At 35.6% G+C, this 21,488-nt stretch overlaps 1 non-coding gene and 1 pseudogene across 1 annotated transcript; both read right to left on the bottom strand.

Annotated features, from left to right (window-relative positions):
• Positions 1-10,826: 10,826 nt before the first annotated feature.
• TRNAA-CGC lies at positions 10,827-10,900 on the bottom strand. Its single transcript has one exon. It is a non-coding gene; the product is annotated as a tRNA-Ala (tRNA).
• Positions 10,901-16,131: 5,231 nt separating this feature from the next.
• LOC112179244 lies at positions 16,132-19,437 on the bottom strand (annotated as a pseudogene).
• Positions 19,438-21,488: the final 2,051 nt, after the last annotated feature.

Genomic DNA, 21,488 nt, shown 5'->3' with positions numbered 1-21,488 from the left:
TTGGTTTTTCCGAATTCATTTTCTACTTCATGGTTGCTTTAGAATGAACCTAAACAATTTAAATGCAATGTATAAGTCATATAACTTTAGGAATAAAATTAGTACAGACCAATGTGTTTGTAATTAAATTTTTTTTTTTTATCTTATGTCCACGCACATCCATTGATGGAATATATACAAACGTGATGTGAAAAAATAAGCACGTTTCACGGTTGTCACGGCATCGGTCAACCAATAAAACATATAAGTGGCTACGGTTGACCAATCCGATCGGATTCGAAAATATGGTGAAATTGGCTAAATTTTTTACCACACTCATAATTTATTGTAATAAACTCATCCAACGGTCGATTTTTCCATTTTCTTTGAATTGATAGGGGTTGCTCTTTGGAGCGTATGATATATAAATATAGGTTTATAAGAGTAACTACGTTTGACCTAGTTGATCGAATTCGAAACGTGAACCAAATTGGCTGGATTTTCTACAACCACCATAAAACATTACAATCTCTCCATCAAGCGGTTGGTTTCTCCGAATTCATTTTCCACTTCATGGTTGCTTTAGAATGAACCTAAACAATTTAAATGCAATGTATAAGTCATATAACTTTAGGAATAAAATTGGTATAGTCCAATGTGTTTGTAATTAAAGTTAATTTTTTTTTATCTTATGTCCACGCACATCCATCGATGGAATATATACAAACGTGATGTGAAAAAATAAGCACGTTTCGCGGTTGCCACGCCATCGGTTAACCAATAAAACATATAAGTGACTACGGTTGACCAATCCGATCGGATTCAAAAATATGGTGAAATTGGCTAAATTTTTTACCACAGTCATAATTTATTGTAATAAACTCATCCAACGGTCGGTTTCTCATTTTCTTTGAATTGCTATATGTAGCTCTTTGGAGTGTATGATGTATAAATATAGATTTATAAAAAAATTAGTGTCTTTAAAAATTTATTTATCAACAAATTAGTATCTATATATAAATATAGATTTTTTTGGGTACAATATAGTTATATAGATTGTTATTTTTGGTTGTATTTGATCATTATCCATTGAATTTCCAAAGCTTGATTAAAAAAAAAAATACTTGTGTCTTTAAATATTTATTTATAAATAAAGCCCGCAAGGCCCCGCCCAAAAAAGCCCGCAAGGCCAAGCCCGACCCGGCCCCAAAAAGCCCGCAAGGTCCGCTTTATATGGACGAGCTTGGATCCTTTGATTTTTAATAAAGCCAGGCCCGGCCCGTTGACGACCCCTAGTGTATATGAATGATGATTATGAAAGGAAATATATCATATACAGCATTCCACACCTCAAAACTAAAAGAAAAAATGACTACAACAAATATAAATAGCTAACACATGTTGTTCGTTGGTAATCTTACTTGTAGTATAAAAATGATTTAAATATTTATTTATTTCTCGCAGGTCAATGTATTTCTTCATTTCAAATTTTTCTATTTGTTATTAGTCGGGTCCTTGGGGTGATTCGGTAGTGCAGTCGCAACAGGCCTCCGGTCCTGTAATTAGTCAAGTACTATAGTCATATACAAGAAAGAAAGTTTTATAAAGTAACATAAAAATTTTACTATTTTAAGGGAGTTACTTAAGCTATTGGGTCTACTTTTTTTTTTTTTTGGCGGAAGCTATTGGGTCTACTTTGACGGCCATGTTCAGTATGAAGTCCCTTTTGTGAATTCGCCAGCTTCTTTTTTTTTTTTCCTTTTTTTTGGCTTTTTTCTTTTGTGAGTTTTCTTTTCACTTGTTTTTGCAACCTTTCTTTTTAATTGAAACTAACGTTTATCATTTGAGTCTATTGTTGCACTGCAGGGTAAGTTTGTACGATTCTATATTGATTGCAGCAAAAAAAAAAATATATATATATATATGTTAAAAAAAATATTTTTATATTTGAGATAAAAAATCTTTAGTGCCGGCCAAAAAAAATGGATTTCCCACTCTTTTCTTTTGCCATATCGCCCATTTTTTTCCCTTCAAAACCTACAACAACAAAATAATTAGATCCTCGCTAAATGTATCAAGGGTGAGGAAATCATTCATCGCTCAAATGAGACTTTTAGCGAGGAATGCTCAAATTCGTCGCTATTAAATTTGGCGGGTCTCACAGAATTTTACGCCAAACTAATAATGACGAAATCGTTATTTTGTCGCTAATTGTTTTTTTTTTTTCATGAGGAAATGGTTCCTCGTAAAACACAAACTTTTAGCGAGGAAATGATAGTTTGTCGCCATTGAATTTAGCGAGACTTACACAATTTTCTACAAAACTAATAACGAGGAAAGCGTTGTTTCCTCGTCAAAAGAAGCCCTCGTAGAATATAAACTTTTAGTGAGGAAACTATTGTTTTGTCGCCGTTGAATTTGGCGGGTCCTACACAATTTTCCGCCAAACTAATAACGAGGAAAGTGGTCTTTCCTCACTAATGGCTTCTTTTGACAAGGAAATGGTTCCTCATAGTACATAGACTTTTAGCAAGGAAACCAAACTTTTGTCGGCGTTGAATTTGGCGGGTCTTACACAATTTTCCGCCAAACTAGTTACAAGGATAATGTTATTTCCTCGCTAATTGCTTATTTTGACGAGGAAATAATTCCTCGTTGAACATGAACTTTTAGCGAGGAAACCATACTTTTGTTGCCATTGAATTTGGCGGGTCTTACACAATTTTCTGCCAAAATAATAACGACGAAATAGTTATTTCCTCATTGAATGTCGTTTTTCGCGATGAAAAAATTCGTCACCCAAATTTCATACTTCCTCGCTAATAACATGAAGTTTTGGGAGACCAACTTATTGTCACCTTTAGTGATGAACTGAAATATTCATCGTAGAAAATGATATATAGTGAGGAAAATATATTCCTCGTAGAAAATCTAATAGCATTTAGCGAGGAACTGAAATATTCCTTGTAAAAGGTGACATTTATTGAGGAAAATAAATTCCTAGCAAAAAACTTGGTCGCTAAAAAGACTTTCTGTTGTAGTGAGCATAGAGAGCTTCAGTGACCTTAATCAAGGTGCCATTAGGCAAAAGGAATTAGGCCATTCCATGTCCTTGAACTAAACTTGATGGCCCAGCCATCGTAGTCATAGATGAATATGTAGGCAACATCTCGAAGAATAATTGCCTATATCGTAGAATGGTGTGCGTAGTCGCACTATCCGCAAGACATTGAAGTTCATCCACTCCTAAAAGAAAGAGCTCGTAATTAAAAAGGAGTCATAAAGAAAAGAACTCAACTTTTATTAATAAGCCAAATGGAATTACATCATCGTTTCTCTTAACCAAAGAAAATCTAATCCAATAAACTAGTTAATGCAAAACAATGATAGTCGTCTAACTCCTTTCGGTAATTCCAATGTAAATGTGACCAGGTAAGTAGAGAGATGTCGGTGGAGCAAAGCTCGCTTAAGTACCACTTATCTCAAACCTTTCTAGACATCACTTTTACATCGAGTACGCCTACTTTGAAGGAAGACAAATATCATTGGCATCTACTACAAAAGTAAAATGGCAATTGCCTACATCTCTTGGAAAATAAAAAGACTTAATCAAAATTGCCAGTTTCTGGGTCTTGATCCTTGTAGTCTTCCACCCTTAGATCGAGATTCCCATCTTGATCTTCTTGTTCCATGTAATTTGCCTCCCTTGCTTCACGATACATCTTGTATGCGTTTGCAATGTTCTGGGATGCAATACACTTCTTTACCCAATGTCCACTTGATCCACATCTGAGACAAGCATCATTATGGTCAGGTTCCCTTGATCGAGGCGCTCTGGGTGCGTTTTGTAGACGGTTATTGCCTTTGGTGGCGTTACCACCATAACCGGAGGCTTGGCCTCTCTCTCTCTTCACACGTTTACATCCACGGTTCCGTGCACGCCTATCTTGGCGATTTCCTTCCTCTTTAGGGCGAGAATATGGACCAGAACGTCCAGAATTATCCATACTCTTAGTGTTTCGCTCCTTGCGTCCTCCCTTGGGGGCGCGACTATAATTAGACTCCGGAATTGACTTGGTTCCCACGGGTCTAGAGTTATAGTTCTTCACAAGTATGTTGTCGTACTTTTCAGCTACGTTCATGGCACCAATTAGCTCATGAAATCTTGTGATGCGTCTAGCATTGACATCAATCCGATAGTTTTTGGCTATCATCAATGCAGAGACGGGGAAGGTGGAGAGAGTCTTCTCGATCAACATCGTATCAGTGATGTTCTGTCCACAGAATTCCATCATAGACTTGATACGAAGTGCTTCTGAATTGTAGTCAAGTACAGACTTGAAATCACAGAAGCGGAGGCTATGCCATCTCACTTCTACGTCTGGAAGTAGGGAATCACGGACGTTGCCAAAACGCTGCTCGAGTTCCACCCATAGTTTTCTTGGGTCTTCCTCATTGAGGTACTCATTTTGGAGCGCATCATTCATGTGCCTTGTCATGAGAATGATGGCTTTAGCTTCATTCGCCTCTCTCGTAGCTCTATTTGCTTCAAAAGCAGCAGCTTGTTGAGGAGTACGTATGTCCTAACTTGGCTCTTGGATCGTACTCAGGATCCCATCAGCCTTAAGATGCTGACGCACATCACGGACCTACTTGTGGTATCCTGCGCCTGTTGTCTCTAGTGGAGCGAAGCTCAACTTGTTCAGGTTACTCATCCTGAAAAACAACAAGAAAAGAAAATAGGGTTAGTTTCGGAGTGAAGAAGGCTACCACGAAAAACTATATAATTTCTGAGCGTAGTCGCTTCCAAGAAATTAGGGATTTTCTGAGCGTAGTCGCTTCCAAGAAAATCCAACTCCAAGAGGTGTTTTGGATTAGATCGAAACGACGATGTATGTGGTCGATCGTTTTCTTCTCAACAAACTCTAAGTTTGGAGGACTCAACAAGCTCTAAGCTTGGAGTGAGCAAGAACCCCCACAGTTCGGCTATTGGTCTCCCCTACGAAGAAGAAAGGGGGGTAGAAGAAGGGATGTTAGAAGTCCCCGAGAAAAGAAGAAGAAATTTGAAAAACTTCAAAAACGGGAACTTTTAGAAAAGTTTACCTTGAAAAATAGCCGGAAATCTTGACGGAAAAAAGCTACTGTAGATGGCCAGAAAAAGGTCACCAGAGGTCGCCGGAAAAGTGGCCGGAAACTGGTGGCCGGAGCTAGGCAGGTTGGTGCAGGGCAGTTGCGGAGGCGTGCGGGGCTGCTGCAGGGGCTGTGCGGAGGGTGTGTAGGGCCTGTTGGCAGTTGCTGCGCAGGGGCTCGGCAGATGTCGGTAGGTGTGTGCGGAGCTGTCGGCAGGGGCAGACACTCGTCTCGGCAGGAGCAGGCACTCGTCTAGGCAGGTATCGGCAGATGCAGGCACAAGGCTTCGACAGCTGCTCGGCAGGGCTCGCAGGGGCAGGCACAGGGCAGGCATAAGGCAGGGGCCGGTCTGATTTTTCCGACGGCCGGTTTAGGAGATTTCTGGCCGGTTCTGGTGGTTCAGCCGCCGGTTCTGGACTCCTTGGGAATAGGGCTTCTATATGTGGGGCGGTGGTTGTAGGATTTTGAAGGTTACAAAATTAGAGTTTTCAGGGTTAGGGTTTCGTGCTGATAACGTGTTTTAGGGAATTAGAAACTGAGAGAAATTCGCTTTGTCTTCTCATTGATAATAGGGGCCTCTTTATATAGAGGATTACAATGCATCTCAATCATACAAGGAAAGTAATCGTACATTGATTAGGAATCTAGATCCTTCTAAATGAACCCTATTACCACTAGGTCAAGTAACTTAGAGTTTGGGCTAAACACAAATTAGGTTTTCCTTGAACAATTTCAAAGTTTTGGATTACGTTTAATGTTAAAGTGATGTGACTTTACATTTACTCAAATGAAGATAATAGCGAAAGTGTAGAAAAACCAGTTGCACATAAATATGATGCATATTCATGAGACCTTCCATTTAGGTTACTCAAAATTATGCTTTAGTTTGGATTATTTCACCGCAAAATGGACTCTCTTACTGATCCAACAATGGGAGAACCCGCATACTCTATAGTCCAGAGAACGTATAATGCAATATTTTTAATTACAAAAGCCATAATATATACGTCCAAAGTATTTTCCCGTATTCAAAGGTGGTCAAAAACTATACAATATTTTTTCTGAACGAGTGCTTTTAATAACAATTAAGTAATTAAGGATTTCTTATGAAGTGTTTGGATTCGATTACAATGAACCACTCCTGGTAAATGAATTTTGATGAATTGCAACTATATCTTGGCGGTCTATTTGCCAACTTTTATTCAATCAGTTGATGCTTGGAGTCATAGTAAATGGTAGCTTGCTGAAACCCATGTGGCCATGTCTAGTTACATCATATCAGAACTACACAAAAGGTAAATGGTATCTCTCAAATGCATTTCCGCTTCTCACACATTTTTCGGGAAGGAAACCAAGTTGCAGATGTTTTTGCCAATTTTGGCCTTTCTTTGGCAGGTTTGGTTTGGTGGGATTTCCCTCCAGATTTTGTTTCATCGTTTTGTAATAGAGATTATTTTGGTCTTCCCAATTTTCTTTTTCGTTAGTTAGGGTTAGAGTTAGCTTCGATTTCCATTTGTTTTTGTGGGGTAAGGCTTTACGTCCCCCCCCCCCCCCCTCTCATGTGTTTCATTTTCTTTCTTTTGAAATAAAGGGGAGATGGAGAGCATTGTTGCTCTTCTAACGTTGGTGTTCCACCGCCGGTAGATGGCCTGACTGCGAGAATAAGACCGGGTCTCGCCCTCAGGTAAGGGTACCGAGTCAGAGACTCTAGATCTCTCTCGATCCCTCTACATCGTTGATCTGATCGAAGGCTGATATATAGTCTCTCTTTAATTAATTTGGATCGGTCCTGATAAAGCGGTGACATTTCGACGGTTTAGATTGCACCACATGATTTTCGAATTTTGTTTAATAATTTCTCAAAATTCTAAAATTTTGGAAAATCACAATAAATAGATCAGGTGTCCAAAAATTTTTCTCAAAATACCCATGGACTCATGATGTCATGTACTTTATCATCAAACCTTAAATTGAGGAATTCACCGCATGAAAATTTTTGAAAAATATTTTCAAGTGCCTTTACACTTATCGAAATCAATAAATAATTTTCGCACTATCTCACTTAAACTCAATAAATTTTTCAGGGCTCACAGATTGGGGATCCTCGTCCCAATCGCCCCCCCCCCCCCCCCCCAATTCTCATCCCAATAAATTTTGGATCGCAACAAATTCTTATATGCCGACTAGTGTGGTCTAACTTGTTTATTAGTTATATGAAAAAGTATACATTCCATAACCAACAAGGTGGAGGAAATAGAATTTATCAAAATCGACCATTGGATGTTATTATGACAAGAAGAAATGATTGTAGTCAAAATTTCAGCTATTTTCGTTGTCGTTTGGTTCTCGATCCACTAAGTCAATCCTAAATCCTAAATACTACATGAAACTAATATGCTCATAACCGCTCATTTGCAACTTCTTTTTTCTATCTGTCAGATCTCACACTCCCGTGCTTATGAGTTATATCAACTAATGTAAAAATTCTAGGAAGTTTTTCTCCTTATGGTTCCACTCCCCTTAGGGAAGTATAAGTATATAAATGGTTGACCGCTTTGTTTGATGTCGAAATGACCGCAAATCTGATTAATTTTCTTATACATTACCTACGAATATGCTATAAATAGATGGGTAATGTCAAATTTATCGATTTCTAATTTTAATTTTTTGAATCGCACAAAATCCTTATATGTCTACTAATGTTGTCTAACTTCTTTATTAGTTTTATCATCAAGTATACTTTTCATGAGCAACAATATGGAGCAAATAAACTTTACTGAAATCAACCGTTGGATGTTATCATGATAAGAAGAAATGGTTGTGGTCAGAATTTTAGCTATTTTCCTCATTATTTGGGTCTCGATCTACTAAGTCAATCCTAAACCCTAAATACCACATGAAACTAATATGCTCATAACTGATTATTTGCAACTTCTTTTTTTGATCTGTCAACTCTCACACTCCCGTGGGTATAAGCTATATCAACTAATATAAAAATTTCAGAAAGTTTTTCTCCTCATGGTTCCGCTCCCCTTAAGGAAACATAAGCATATAAAGGGTTGACCGCTTTGTTTGATGTCGAAATGACGGCCAATCAGATTAATTTTTTTTATACAGTACCTAGGAATATGCTATAAATAGATAGGTAATGTCAAATTTATCGATTTCCAATTTTAATTTTTTGAATCGCATAAAATCCTTATATGTCTACTAATGTTGTCTAACTTCTTTATTAGTTTTATCATTTAGTATACCTTTCTTGAGCAACAATGTGGAGCAATAGATTTTATTGAAATCAACCATTGGATGTTATTATGATAAGAAGAAATGGTTGTGGTCAAAATTTCAGCTATTTTCGTCATTATTTGGGTATCGATATACTAAGTCAACCCTAAACCCTAAATACCACATGAAACTAATATGCTCATAACTGCTCATTCACAATTTTTTGTTTCTATCTGTCATCTCTCACACTCCCGTGGGTATAAGCTATATCAACTAATGTAAAAATTTTAGGAAGTTTTTCTCCTTATGGTTCCGCTCCCCTTAAGGAAGTACAAGCATATAGAGGGTTGACCGCTTTGTTTGATGTCGAAATAACGGCGACAGATTAATTTTTTTATACAGTACATATGAATAGTTGAATACGCTATAAATAGATTGGTAATGTCAAATTTATCAATTTCCAATTTTAATTTTTTGAATCGCACAAAATCCTTATATGTTCACTAATGTTGTCCAACTTCTTTATTAGTTTCATCATTTAGTATACCTTTCTTGAGCAACAATGTGGAGCAAATAGACTTTATTGAAATCAACCGTTGGATGTTATCATGAGAAGAAGAAATGGTTGTGGTAATCAGCTATTTTCGTCATTATTTGGGTCTCGATCTACTAAATCAACCCTGAACCCTAAATATCACATGAAACTAATATGCTTATAACTGCTCATTCACAACTTCTTATTTCGATCTGTCAGCTCTCACACTCCCGTGGGTATAAGCTATATCAACTAATGTAAAAATTCTAGGAATTTTTTCACCTCATGGTTCCGCTCCCCTTAGGGAAGTATAAATATATAAAGGGTTGACCGCTTTGTTTAATGTTGAAATGACGGTGGATCGGATTAATTTTTTTATATAGCACCTATAAATACGCTATAAATATATGGGTGTTATAAATATTATATAAATGTGGTTGTCCACTGTAAATACTCATTAGTTATGTTCTTATGATGTAAACATTACTCCTATATAAAGGGGTCTAATGAGAATGAAACACACACTTCTACCTCCTCCTACATTTTAATTTCTCTATTCTATCTCTATCATATTCTCTAGTTTATAACACGTTATTAGCACGAATTTGCTCTTATTTTTCTTCTTCTTCTTCTTTGAACTCTATGATGATCCACAAGCCTTATGGTGCAACATAGTTGCTTATGACCAAGGCTAATGATCTATGAGTTTTTCTTCTTTCACTCCTAGATGAATATCAATTTTCATTATGCGATCATTTACATATATTTGTATGTATCTTTTATATAATATAATTGTTGAAAATTTATATTTCATATACGACAATGAGAACTACATGTTCTATTGCTCAAGACTCGAGTCCTCTGACCGAGTAGTCTTAGAACCTATGGTTCATGGTTCTATAGACATCACACGAATATTTTTCTCGTGTATTCCCTATGGGATCCATTGTTCATATTTATGAACTCTTCGAAACCTATGTTTCGTATATGAATTTTTCATAGAACATTCTGTTCTAATAATTATGGATCCTGATATATCTCATCTTTCTCTTTGTAGGAAGAGATGAAGCATCTAACAAAATTGGATTTTGATCCTCTTAAAATTTCTGGCAAGAACTAGTTGATGCTGAAATTCACCTTATGGCTAAAAACCTTGGAAATGCCATCAAAGTTGACAATAAGTCATCTGTGCAAGATCCCTCCAAACCTATGATTTTCTTGCGTTATCATCTTGATAAGATTCTAAAAGATGATTACCTTACGGTGAAAGATCCACTTGAGATTTGGCAAACATTGGCTGATCGATTTGCTCACCAGAAAACTATTGTTCTATCTGGAGCACGATATGAATGGACGCATTTTGCGCCTTCAGAACTTTAAATCTGTCATTGATTTTCAATTCCGCTAAATATATGATTACCTCCGAACTAAAATTATGTGGAGAATCTGTCAGTGAAGATAACAAGCTGAAAGTCCTGATTTTTTTGTGGACATATTGATTACATGATCAGCGGCGGTTTTTTTGATACCGATAAATTTTAAGCCTATGTTTAGGCGTTTCTTTTGTCTCTATTTATTTTGTTTAGTCATTTTAAGCCTATGTTTTGGCACCGATTAAACATAATTAAGTTTCATTATCTTTATCTGTTTAATCACATTTATTATGTTTAAATTACCTTTATTACAATTCTTTCATAACCGAATTTGTCAGTATTTGTTGCGAGCTACAATTATCATGATAATGTTTTCAAATACCATTATCTGGTAGTTTTTGTTATTAATAACTCATTTTATTACCATTCTCCGGTAATTATTGTTATAAGTAACTCATTCTATTACTATTATTCGATACTTATCATAGTTATTTATTTTATTCAATCATGATGTCTTATGATTATTTTTGTCATATCTACCTCATATGATTATGTCGTTTGTGAAAAAAAATAACAAAATTATTTTCCATCGCTGGGACTTGAACCCAGGTCTTTTTGGATGCGAACCAAATATCCTAACCAACTAGACTACAACAAATTTCTGATTATTCTGTTATAATGTTATATTAATGCATATTTCAATTACTGACTCTCAATGAATCTGCCTCTATTTTGGCATATGGTACTCACATATTGGTATCAAAAATATCAATTATATTTTCAACAGAATCGAGGTATGTATTTTCATGAGTTTGACAACTTCAATTTAATTTCTTCTTATTATCTTATTTGATAATTTGATATAAAATTGTCACTCATGTTTCTTGTTTCAATTACATGAGGACTTAAAATTCCTCCACTGATTGTTATACAATCAAATAGATCGAAACATCTTGTTTCTTGATCTCCAAATATGTCAGGACCTTTGTCCCTTCTCTTTATGAGTACATGTGAACCTCTGTTCACTCCACTTTTAGAACATGCTTCTAATTGTGAAGACTCAAACCAAATATTTTGAGTATGAGGGCTATGGTCCCTAAATCTATTATTATTGGAGTATATGCTTATACCCATATGGACTACTGTCCCAGACTCGAAATTTGAGGATATAATTTTGACATTTGTTTTTAGTGTCAAACAATAATATGAACCACGTGTTCATTAATAAATTCATTTTGAACCATGAATGTTCATGATAAATATAATGACAAACATAGTTGTCTTGCATGCATATAATGCAACTATGGACATGATCCATTGCAATTGTTGATAATTTTTCACAAATGATGCTTCCAAAAGCTAAGGTAACAATCATCTCAAGAACTGCAGATCTTGATTGATGGCCGACTCCAACTGAACTCATATTATGTTACATATATGGAATTACCACTGCATATATTGGTGATGAAATTTCCACCGACTTTATGTTGTATTAATCAACTTTGAGTATACTACTGTATACTATATCATGAATTAAAAATTTCATTGAGCCAAATAAATTTAATTTTGGCGTGACTAATGTGTCATTACTATGTCATGTAGACTCATCTACATACATACTCTACATTGTTGTTTAATACAACAATAATTGCAAACTTTCCTAACGAGGATATTATAATTTATCACATATTTGCGAGTTGTCACTTTAATAAGACAATTCTCCCGTCATTAGGGGGAGAAATATTATGAAAAACGATATGAATTGGTGTGTGATATTTATCCACCATTTCTTACTATTATCTTAAGAAAAAATCTCAATCAATTATGAGAAATTGAGAAAGTGACACTTATTAAAGACAAGTTTTTGACCTAAAAATTGGTTTGGGCTCGCCACCCACCAATGGATTTCCAATCCAAATTTTTTGCACACATATTTTGCGAATGGTCAAACTAGATGGTTTTCCGGCCATTAGGGGGAGGAAACACTATTGTAACTGCGTGCATTATGTGGGTTAGATCCACCAAGTCCAATGTTTTAATCTCCCTATAAGGGAAGATTATACAAGCCCTATAACACTTGTTATGAGGTTATACAAAGATCCACATTCTTTAATTAATTTGTCCTTGAGAGACAACAAATGCCCTAAAAGAGGCATGGGTACCGGATATGAATAAGCTTATTACAGCTAATGCATGCATATATTCTGAATGTGTGATAGATCTCTAATTGATGATCATTGATGATATCTCATCTGTTGTAGCTACTAAATATCATCAAGGGTTATATACTACTATGTTTCATTGTATCGACAAATTATACTATTGGCCAAATTGAAAAGAGGCAATTCCAATGAATTTGAATATTGTAAACGTAATGATATATTTGGACTTTATAACCCCTAAAATACAAGAGGGTATTCATTCCAGTGAATTAAAATCACTATGACACAAGTCTCTTTATAGAGACATATGCTTATCATTCTTCTCCAAGCGACAACTTTTCTATAAGTACAGTGTTATATTGACGAGAGACTTATGGTATGTTGTCTTGGATAATATGAAGATCTTAAAGGAAAATTGCTAAAAGCAAATCCCCAAATCCTATGTGTCATTATAAGCATATTGCTTAATCAAATCCTTGACCGATTCATATTGTCAAAGGCAAGTCCATGAATGAATGAGCTTAAAGCTCACTCGTGGAATCAAAAGTCTAAAGCTCATACATACTCATTCAATTAGGGTCAAAGTGACTTATTGCCTCAATGAGTACTATGACAAGACTAAGAAAATCGAATTCAAATCATACTCATTATATTGCAACATATTCTAACTTTCGCGAAGTTATGAATTTATCTAGAGCTCATATTGAGCCTATATGAAATTATCAATTACATAAATTGATATTTATGGCTAAGTATGTCATACTTGAATTTCAATGCTCGGATAAAGGTAAATGTGTCAGTTGTTGTTCCTTTATATTGTTATTCTTTAACTAATATCTTTATCTATAATTTGAGCATATGAAATTGGTTCTACTCAGGTAAGATTCATTAAGAATATCATAGTTTTATTGGTAATGCCCTAACTTTTGCAGGAATTGCAATTCATGATAAGTCCCCTTTATGCAAAGCACACATGGTCTCACGTATGTGATCGACACACGATATCTAATATACATGGTGCATGTATTTTATTACATACATGACTGAAGCTTGCAACAATCAGGGGGAGATTCTCATCAGAGGGAGCATTCAAAATTATGCTACCTAGGACATATGCGTGTTGTACTCTTTTTCTCCTTCGACCAGGGTTGTTTTTGTCCCACTGGGTTTTTGTTACCTGGCAAGGTTTTTGATGAGACAACATTAAGCGCGTCCAACACCATATCATTTAGTGGTGGACATCCAAGGGGGAGTGTTATAAATATATAAATGTGGTTGTCCACTGTAAATACTCATTAGTTATGTCCTTATGATGTAAACATTACTCCTATATAAAGGGGTCTAATGAGAATGAAACACACACTTCTACCTCCTCCTACATTTTGTTTCTCTATTCTGTCTCTGTCATATTCTCTAGTTTATAACAATGGGTAATGTCAAATTTAATTTCAATTTTTTGAATTGTTCAGATTCTTTGCATACCTACAAATTTAGCAATTTCCAATTTCGTTTTCATCCACCCCTTCACATATTACCAGTTTACCCTTTATATATTAAAATACTTTGAATCAAAATTACTCTATAAAGAGAATAAAGTCATTTTATGAAACAAAAAATATAAAAAATATAAAAATAATACAAATGTAGCAGAAAAGTGGTGGGTTTCTGAACCTTCCCACTATTTTTAGGCTACGTTTGGGGGGGGGCCCTTTTTAGCTCCCCTGCTTATAAGCGCCTCGACCTTTCGTGTTTGGTAAAGTAGCTTCTCTTCAACTTTTTCCAGAAGCCAGAGCTTTTTAAATGGAAAAGCCAAAGCCGCCAGTGCCTTGCTTTTAGAAGCAGGAGATGGCTTTTGTCACTGTAGCGGTGTTACTGTAGTTTAATGAACTTTCAGAAATATCAATTTCTTCGTTTCGGTAATTACACAATGCCATAAAATTTTTCTCTTCTGTGTTCACCTCTCTTCATTTCTGAAATACCGTCTGCATGACTGTGGTTTGATCTCTCTCTCTGACTGCCTTCATCTAATATCTCATCCGTGTTCGAAATCGATGCCTCAATCCTTGATGGCTGGCTTCTTGGCAATTTGATTCAGGGTTAGTCTTGTATCTATTTCAGTTTTAATTTCTTTGAATTTGATGAATGTTTGAGATAATATTGTTGTGGGTTTGACATATATGAGATCAATTATGCTTGAGTATAGTTCGTTTAGATAAATTATGCTTGGATAATGAATCAACGTGGGATTAGGTTGATTTGGGAAAATGGGAAACAAATCGAGTAGTTTTCTTCCAGTAGCTTCAATTTCTTTTTCCTCTTCCTCTCTTTGTTCACTCAATTCAAACATGCCCGACTCTCCCAGAAGTGGAGGATATATGGGAATTGGAGATGTGATCTCAATTGAAGCTGCTGAGAGAAGTGGAGGATATTATGAATGGGTGGACATCTATTGGAATTTAGACTCATGAACTCTGTGTGTGGTTCAATTTTGGTGATGACATTTATTAACTACTTCAAATGTTGTATATGCAGTATTGAACTGGAATTCCAAATATGTTGCCTATGATCAGCTTGGCAAGGTACGCATTTTTGATTTAGTTCAAACCAAGCTTGTTTGTGTGTCATGCTATCATATGTTGGCATGTTTTGATGATGAAATTTTGGTGGGTGTTTTAATTATAATAATGTTGGGAGATATCTCAAACTGATGCTTGAGGGTAAGCATCACTACTAGAATTATGCCCTCAGACATCGGCCAAAAACCGATGAGAAAAAGAATCCCGACCGATGTCTTAGTGGGTGATGAGAAAGGTCTGAAAAATCCAGACATCGGTTTTTAGCCGATGTCTAGTATCATTATACACATTGGTTCCACATTATAAATCGATGTAAATACATTTAAATGATAACAAACTTGTATGTTTATATATTGTTAAACCTTCATCTTATTGCCTGTAATGCTTAAAGAAATATAGATCCAACAACACAACTATACATTTTAACATCGTTATTCATTTAAAAACGATGACTGATACTGTTTCACACATCAGTTCCCTTGAACGTTTCTTGTTGTTCATGATTTTGAAGCGTAATTTATCTCATATCCCACGATTTCAGATTAAGTATACACAATTTAATTTTGTATGATCCGATATAATTACATACATTAACATCAGATTCTAGGAAAAAAACGATGTCAATCATCTTATAACATATCAGTTATGGTAAAGTAACGATATCTAATACCTTGTAATATATCGAATCATTAAAAGAAACGATGTCTGTAGATTTTCTTAACATCGGTTTTCTTGTCTTCATTGATAGCAATACTTATGCTAGACATCGATCTCTATCTAAAATACGATGTGCACTAGTTTGTAGCACATCGATTTCAACATAGTAATTCGATTTCCAATGGTTAATGGGACATCGATTTCGTTTGTAGAACTGATGTATTTCTCTTAGTAGACATCAGTTTTTATTGTTACAACTTATTTAAACTTTATATATAGACATCAGGTTGGAATGAGAGGATTGATGTCTACAAAATATGTAGCTGCTACTATAAAATGTAGAATCCACAGTTGACAAGAGTTATTTGAGCATTGGGGTATTCTGTCCAAAATCATTATCCTTGACAGTTTACAAAATAGGCAAAATAAAACCCCAATTAACCTACTATAAGGCTAGCCTACCAATTACTAATACTTCATCTACTACAAAAAGGTTAAATGAAAGCTAGCCTTACTCAAAATCAAAACTAGTCAAAATCTACAGCAAAGTTTGTAAGTAGTCAGACACTTCAATGCGCACCTCGTCAAGTTGTTATCAGGTATATCCTTTCCGAGCCTTTACCGCCCACTACAATATATAACAATGTAAGTCTTAAATTAAATCACATCATTATTTAATCAAACTGACTTTAATTGGCACATCCTACAGTGGCAAAATGAAACTGATCCTACTAAATCAATATCTTGAACAACTCACACTTCATATAGGTCCTTATCTACTAAATCATAGTAAGTTTGCCTTAGTAATTCTATAAAACTAATTACCATACCATACCATATCGCCACAAGCAGAAAACATAATGATCAAAACTTACGTTGAATATTTTATAAAACTGAAATGATCTATAGCAAGCTACTTGCTGCAGAGTTCGAAGTCAGCTCCTTAGTTCGTTTATCTATTATTATTTTGTAGAAACAAGCATCTCCCTTTTTATTCTTTTTTCTTTTTTTGGTGGTGCACAACTATGTATGTCCTTGTCCTGCACGTGTAATTGTCACATTCAAGTTATCTGAGGGTAACTATAACAACCACACTCATACATAATGATTCTTTGACATGGATTTGACCTCAATTTAGTCTATCATATTCCTAAAGAAAGGAAAACAAGAGTAACACATAGAAAGAACCAAATAATATAACAAAACTCAACATGCACACCAGATTTAACACGCAGGATAAACAGAAACAAATACGATCAAAGGCTTTAGTTGTTCAATTCTCCAAAAGTTTGATCCTATAGAGGCTTTTATGTTTTGCTTTTCGCAGCACAAAAATTTCAAAGCGTAATTGCAGCAGCAGGCCAATGAGCTTGAGTCTAAAAAGAGACAAGTTGAATTGAGAGTTGAGGAAGTTAATTCAAAGGATAAGAGAATCAATGACTGCATCAATGGGGTTATGCAGATAGACTGAACTGTTAGGTTTTAGAAAAATATTGCAGCAGCAAAGTCAACTTAGAAAATTTGCCAAAAATTCATTGCAAGTCCAAATGACAAGAAATCAGTATTGAAATGAGCATTGGGATGTATAGTTCAATTCAATATACACAAAAATCAGAAGTTAAATAATTCAAGTGGAAGTTCGAATCTCAACAGAAAATCAGAGGAGACATTTAGAGTGCTGAAACTTTTCCAAATGCAGACCACATTGGAAAAATCACCGAAAATTCACTACACATCGAAATGAGGCTAAACTTTCCAGATCCTTTGTTAACTAACAGAAACGAAACATATCAAAATTTCAGAATATTTGGAGGCTAATAAGTTGGGAAAAAAGAAATACCAAAGAGGGCTATGCTGTAGGGCAATTTTTTTTTTTTTGCAAAATTCCAACTAACTGACTTTTCTTTGGGAATGAGCTAGGGGTGCAAACTTATTTTGTTTTGGATGAAACTTATTTGGAGAAAGTCTTGGAATGTCCAATTTTAAAGAAAACAAAGCTAAGCTGAAATCAATATTGAAGGATGAATCAAAACAATAATAACTCACTATAATGTAACATATCTAAAGTACATATTGAGAACAGGTAAATTTCCTAGCGCAAATAAAACCACACACCTGTCCTCGCTGTATATCTTCTCGTTTTAGACCTCGAAGAAGAAGACCCACATTGCTGCCAGCCTAGCCAAGTTCACAAACCCATCATGAGACGAGCAAAATATACAAACCTTCAAAGCATTCTGAATAATCTGAACTCCAATCTTCTGATCAAAGTTAGTAGTTGGAAGTTTGTCAAACTCTTTAGCTGCATAAAGGAGTGCAACACCACCACCTGCAAAGGGAAGAAAGTAGTAAGATTGTTCAGTCAGATATATCAGGACAAATAGATAGAAAAATAGAAAGTGCCTTGTCCAATAAAGCAATACTTCAAACCTTATCTGAAGTGTATAATGATGAGTTGATAAACAAATGAGCACAAATAACAGGAATAAATTACCTGGTACTATACCCTCTTCAACGGCTGCCTTTGTGGTAGTCAAGGCATCAGTAACCCTATCCTTCTTCTCACTAACTTTAGCTTCACTAGCTCCTCCAATCTGTAGAAGAGGCAAATTCAACCCCAATTGTTATCCACAATTCCACTTAACCAAGAATGTGTAATAAACAAAAGGTGAAGAAAATAAACTTGCTGTACAATTTTTTTTATCACATTTTTGAGTTCAAGGTTAAAATGAGGTGGGGACTTACTAGACATAGAATGTAAGTGAGAACATATTAGAGATAAGCGGACCTTGAACATAGCAACACCACCAGAAAGTTTTGCCAGTCTCTCCTGCAACTTCTCCTTTGTCATAATCAGAAGTGCTTGCTTCAATTACTGACCGAATCTGTTTGAAGAATACAAAAGGACAGGTGACTGCAAGTATCAACAAAAAGGAAAACTATATCTTAGCTTTTATAATTCACAACGAGACAAACCTGTTCACATCTTTCCTCAATTTCCTTCTTGTCACCAGCACCGTCAAGAATTACAGTGTCATCTTTTGAAATTGTGACCTAAAACACTTATCCAATCAATAGGAGAATGAAGGCAACCCATAACTAGCAAAATATCACGATTGAAGGGGAATTCCTTTGATCAGTAACAGTTCTACATGTAGATATTTACACCCAAGGTTTAATTCTCCACATCATAGAATTGCATGCCATGGTTAAGACTGCCAAAGCATAGAAAAATTTGTATACCTATGCTCACCTTTTTGCAAGTTCCAAGCATATCCAGATCCACTTTCTCGAGGTTCAAACCCAGCTCTTCAGTAATAACCTAAGAAACAAAGTAAAAGTAGTCAACTATGGTTCTAGAAAAATATGATTGATGGGGTCAGGAAAGTAATACACAATTATGAAATAGAAAACCAAGCAAGGAAAAGAAACTTATAGTGCCACCTGTGAGAACTGCAAGATCCTGCAGATTGGATTTCCTATTTTCCCCGAAACCAGGGGCTTTGATAGCACAAACTTGTAGCAACACCCATTAGCTTAGAAAATGCTGACATCCAAAAATAAGGAACTAGATCACCACATGGGAAGACAAATCAAACCTAAATAATTGAAGGAGTAGAAACGAACCTTGATTCCAGCACGAAGCTTATTTAAGGCCGTATAGAGGAGATCTGAATGCAGAAGCTTCGAATCCAAGGCCGTATAGAGGAGATCTAAAGGCGGAGACTTGTTCTCCTTGGAGGCTTTATGCTTTCACGGAGGCTTGCCGGACTGGGGTTTGTTGACTGGGGCGGCTCCATCGTCTCCCGTAAGAAATTGTGGCGCAGCTACATAGACTTCATCTCCGTCAGTTTTAGAGAGAGATGGAGAGGATTTTAGAGAGAGAATGTGAGATTCGGAGACAGAGAGAGAGAGAGAGTAGGGTTTGTCTGAAAAATACCAAGTGTTGGGGGGAATGAAAATTTGGTCCCCGCGCCTCTCAAACTTTTTAAGTTAGTCCCTCCGCGTTTTTTCAAAATTTTTGAACGAGACTTTACACATCGGTTAATTTAACGACCGATGTTTATAATCACAATAGAAATCGATATTTCATAAACCGATGTTAGGATGTATTTTTTACATCGCGTGCAATTCCGACCGATTTAATAGTGGTGATGTCTGATGGCATAATTCTGGTAGTGCATGTTGAAATAGCAAATCAAAGAAATAAGGGAACTATTGGTTTGGTGGGTATCTAGATGATTACCCCGTTTTTCATCTTTTACTGCCTATTGTGGGCTATGCATATAGCTAGCCATGTTGCAAACTATGATTTTTCATTGCATATATACTGCATTCTCATATGCAGATCGTATTGGTAAAGATTTAATGCTTGTCTGATAGTTGTGTTGTACGAATCCCTATATGGGGGATCAAGTAGTACGTTGTAGATCAATTAAACTACCATACAATAAAGACTAAAATTTTGACAGATTTTGTGGTACAATTAAAACGATCTATATAGTTGTGTTGTCTTGATCCCTATATGAGGGATCAATTAAACTACCAGATGAAGACTAAAATTTTGACAGATTAAGTGGTTCCATGTTAGTCTATATGATGATACTCATAGAATCCATCATAGCATGTTTGCTTCTTTTAGCAGATTTGCCATTATTGTCGATTTCATTCCCAAGTTCAATTGTCTCAGATGATTTAGTGGATGTTATACAGTATGCAAAAAGCTTCATTTTCTGGGTTTGAAACTTTGAACACATTTTATTTGTTAGGAAGCAGATCCTGAGGTTTTAACAGAAGGTCATAAACAGATGATGGCATTGTTCCATGAGCAAGTGTTTTTCAGTCTGATTGAATCACTTCTGAAGTTAATTTATTACGTTTTATAGCTGCTTGCTTGTTAGCTATACTTGGCTATCATTTTTTATTTAATAAATGTTATGACTTATTTCAAACTTTGAGTTTAGATATAGATTTCTTAGCTACAGTTCATTTCAGTTCCTATCCTTATGCAACCATCTTGTGTGCATGCCCACGCATTTAAGTATTTAACTATGAAACTGCATAAAACTTTGCAGATACGGAGTACATGTTATATGCATGAGCTGCTAGTATCAAACTTAGATCATTTGAGGTCATATTCATCACTGCATCATATATACTTCTTAAGTATAGTTGATTGTTCTTGTACTGCTGATCTGCTTCTTCAAGTTGATGTTTGCAGCACAATAAATATCAATAGATATCATGTTAGTAACAAAATATAGATGGGAAAAGAGTGAAAAGCAGGACTAGTTTATTGCCATTGGTTGGCATATTTCAAAAACATTAGCTGAGATCATGAACCATCTTCCAAATGCTGCCAGTTTGAGGAACAATTGCCCAAGATCTGGTGGAGACCAAAACCTGTTCTTCCTGGACTTTGTGAGCCCAACAAAGTTTGACAACAGCTACTTCAAGAACTTATTGGCTAACAAGGGCCTGCTTAACTCTGACCAAGTTCTTGTTACAAAGAGTGAAGTAGCCAAGCAATTGGTTCAACAATATGCAGTGAACAACGAGCTTTTCCTCGAGCAATTTGCCAAGTCCATGATTAAGATGGGGAATCTTTCACCAATTACAGGTTCAAGGGGAGAGATCTGAAAGAATTGTAGGAAGGTCAACTACTCTTGATAGACTGTGACTTCTAGGTCACTAGAAGTTGACATGTAGTACATGATGATCATCATGGGGTGTTCTATTACCTTCTCTATGTTTTTGAAGTTCTTGTTTCTAGTATTTAGCTTTTATATAAGTCAGAGATGTACTCTTATTTGGTTATTCTCATTAATAAAAGTATCGTCAATTTTCAAAA

Source organism: Rosa chinensis, chromosome 7 (assembly GCF_002994745.2).
Source record: "Rosa chinensis cultivar Old Blush chromosome 7, RchiOBHm-V2, whole genome shotgun sequence".
Lineage (NCBI taxonomy): Eukaryota > Viridiplantae > Streptophyta > Magnoliopsida > Rosales > Rosaceae > Rosa > Rosa chinensis.
Note: the sequence above shows the minus strand (reverse complement) of the source record. Positions and strands in the feature narration are given on the sequence as shown.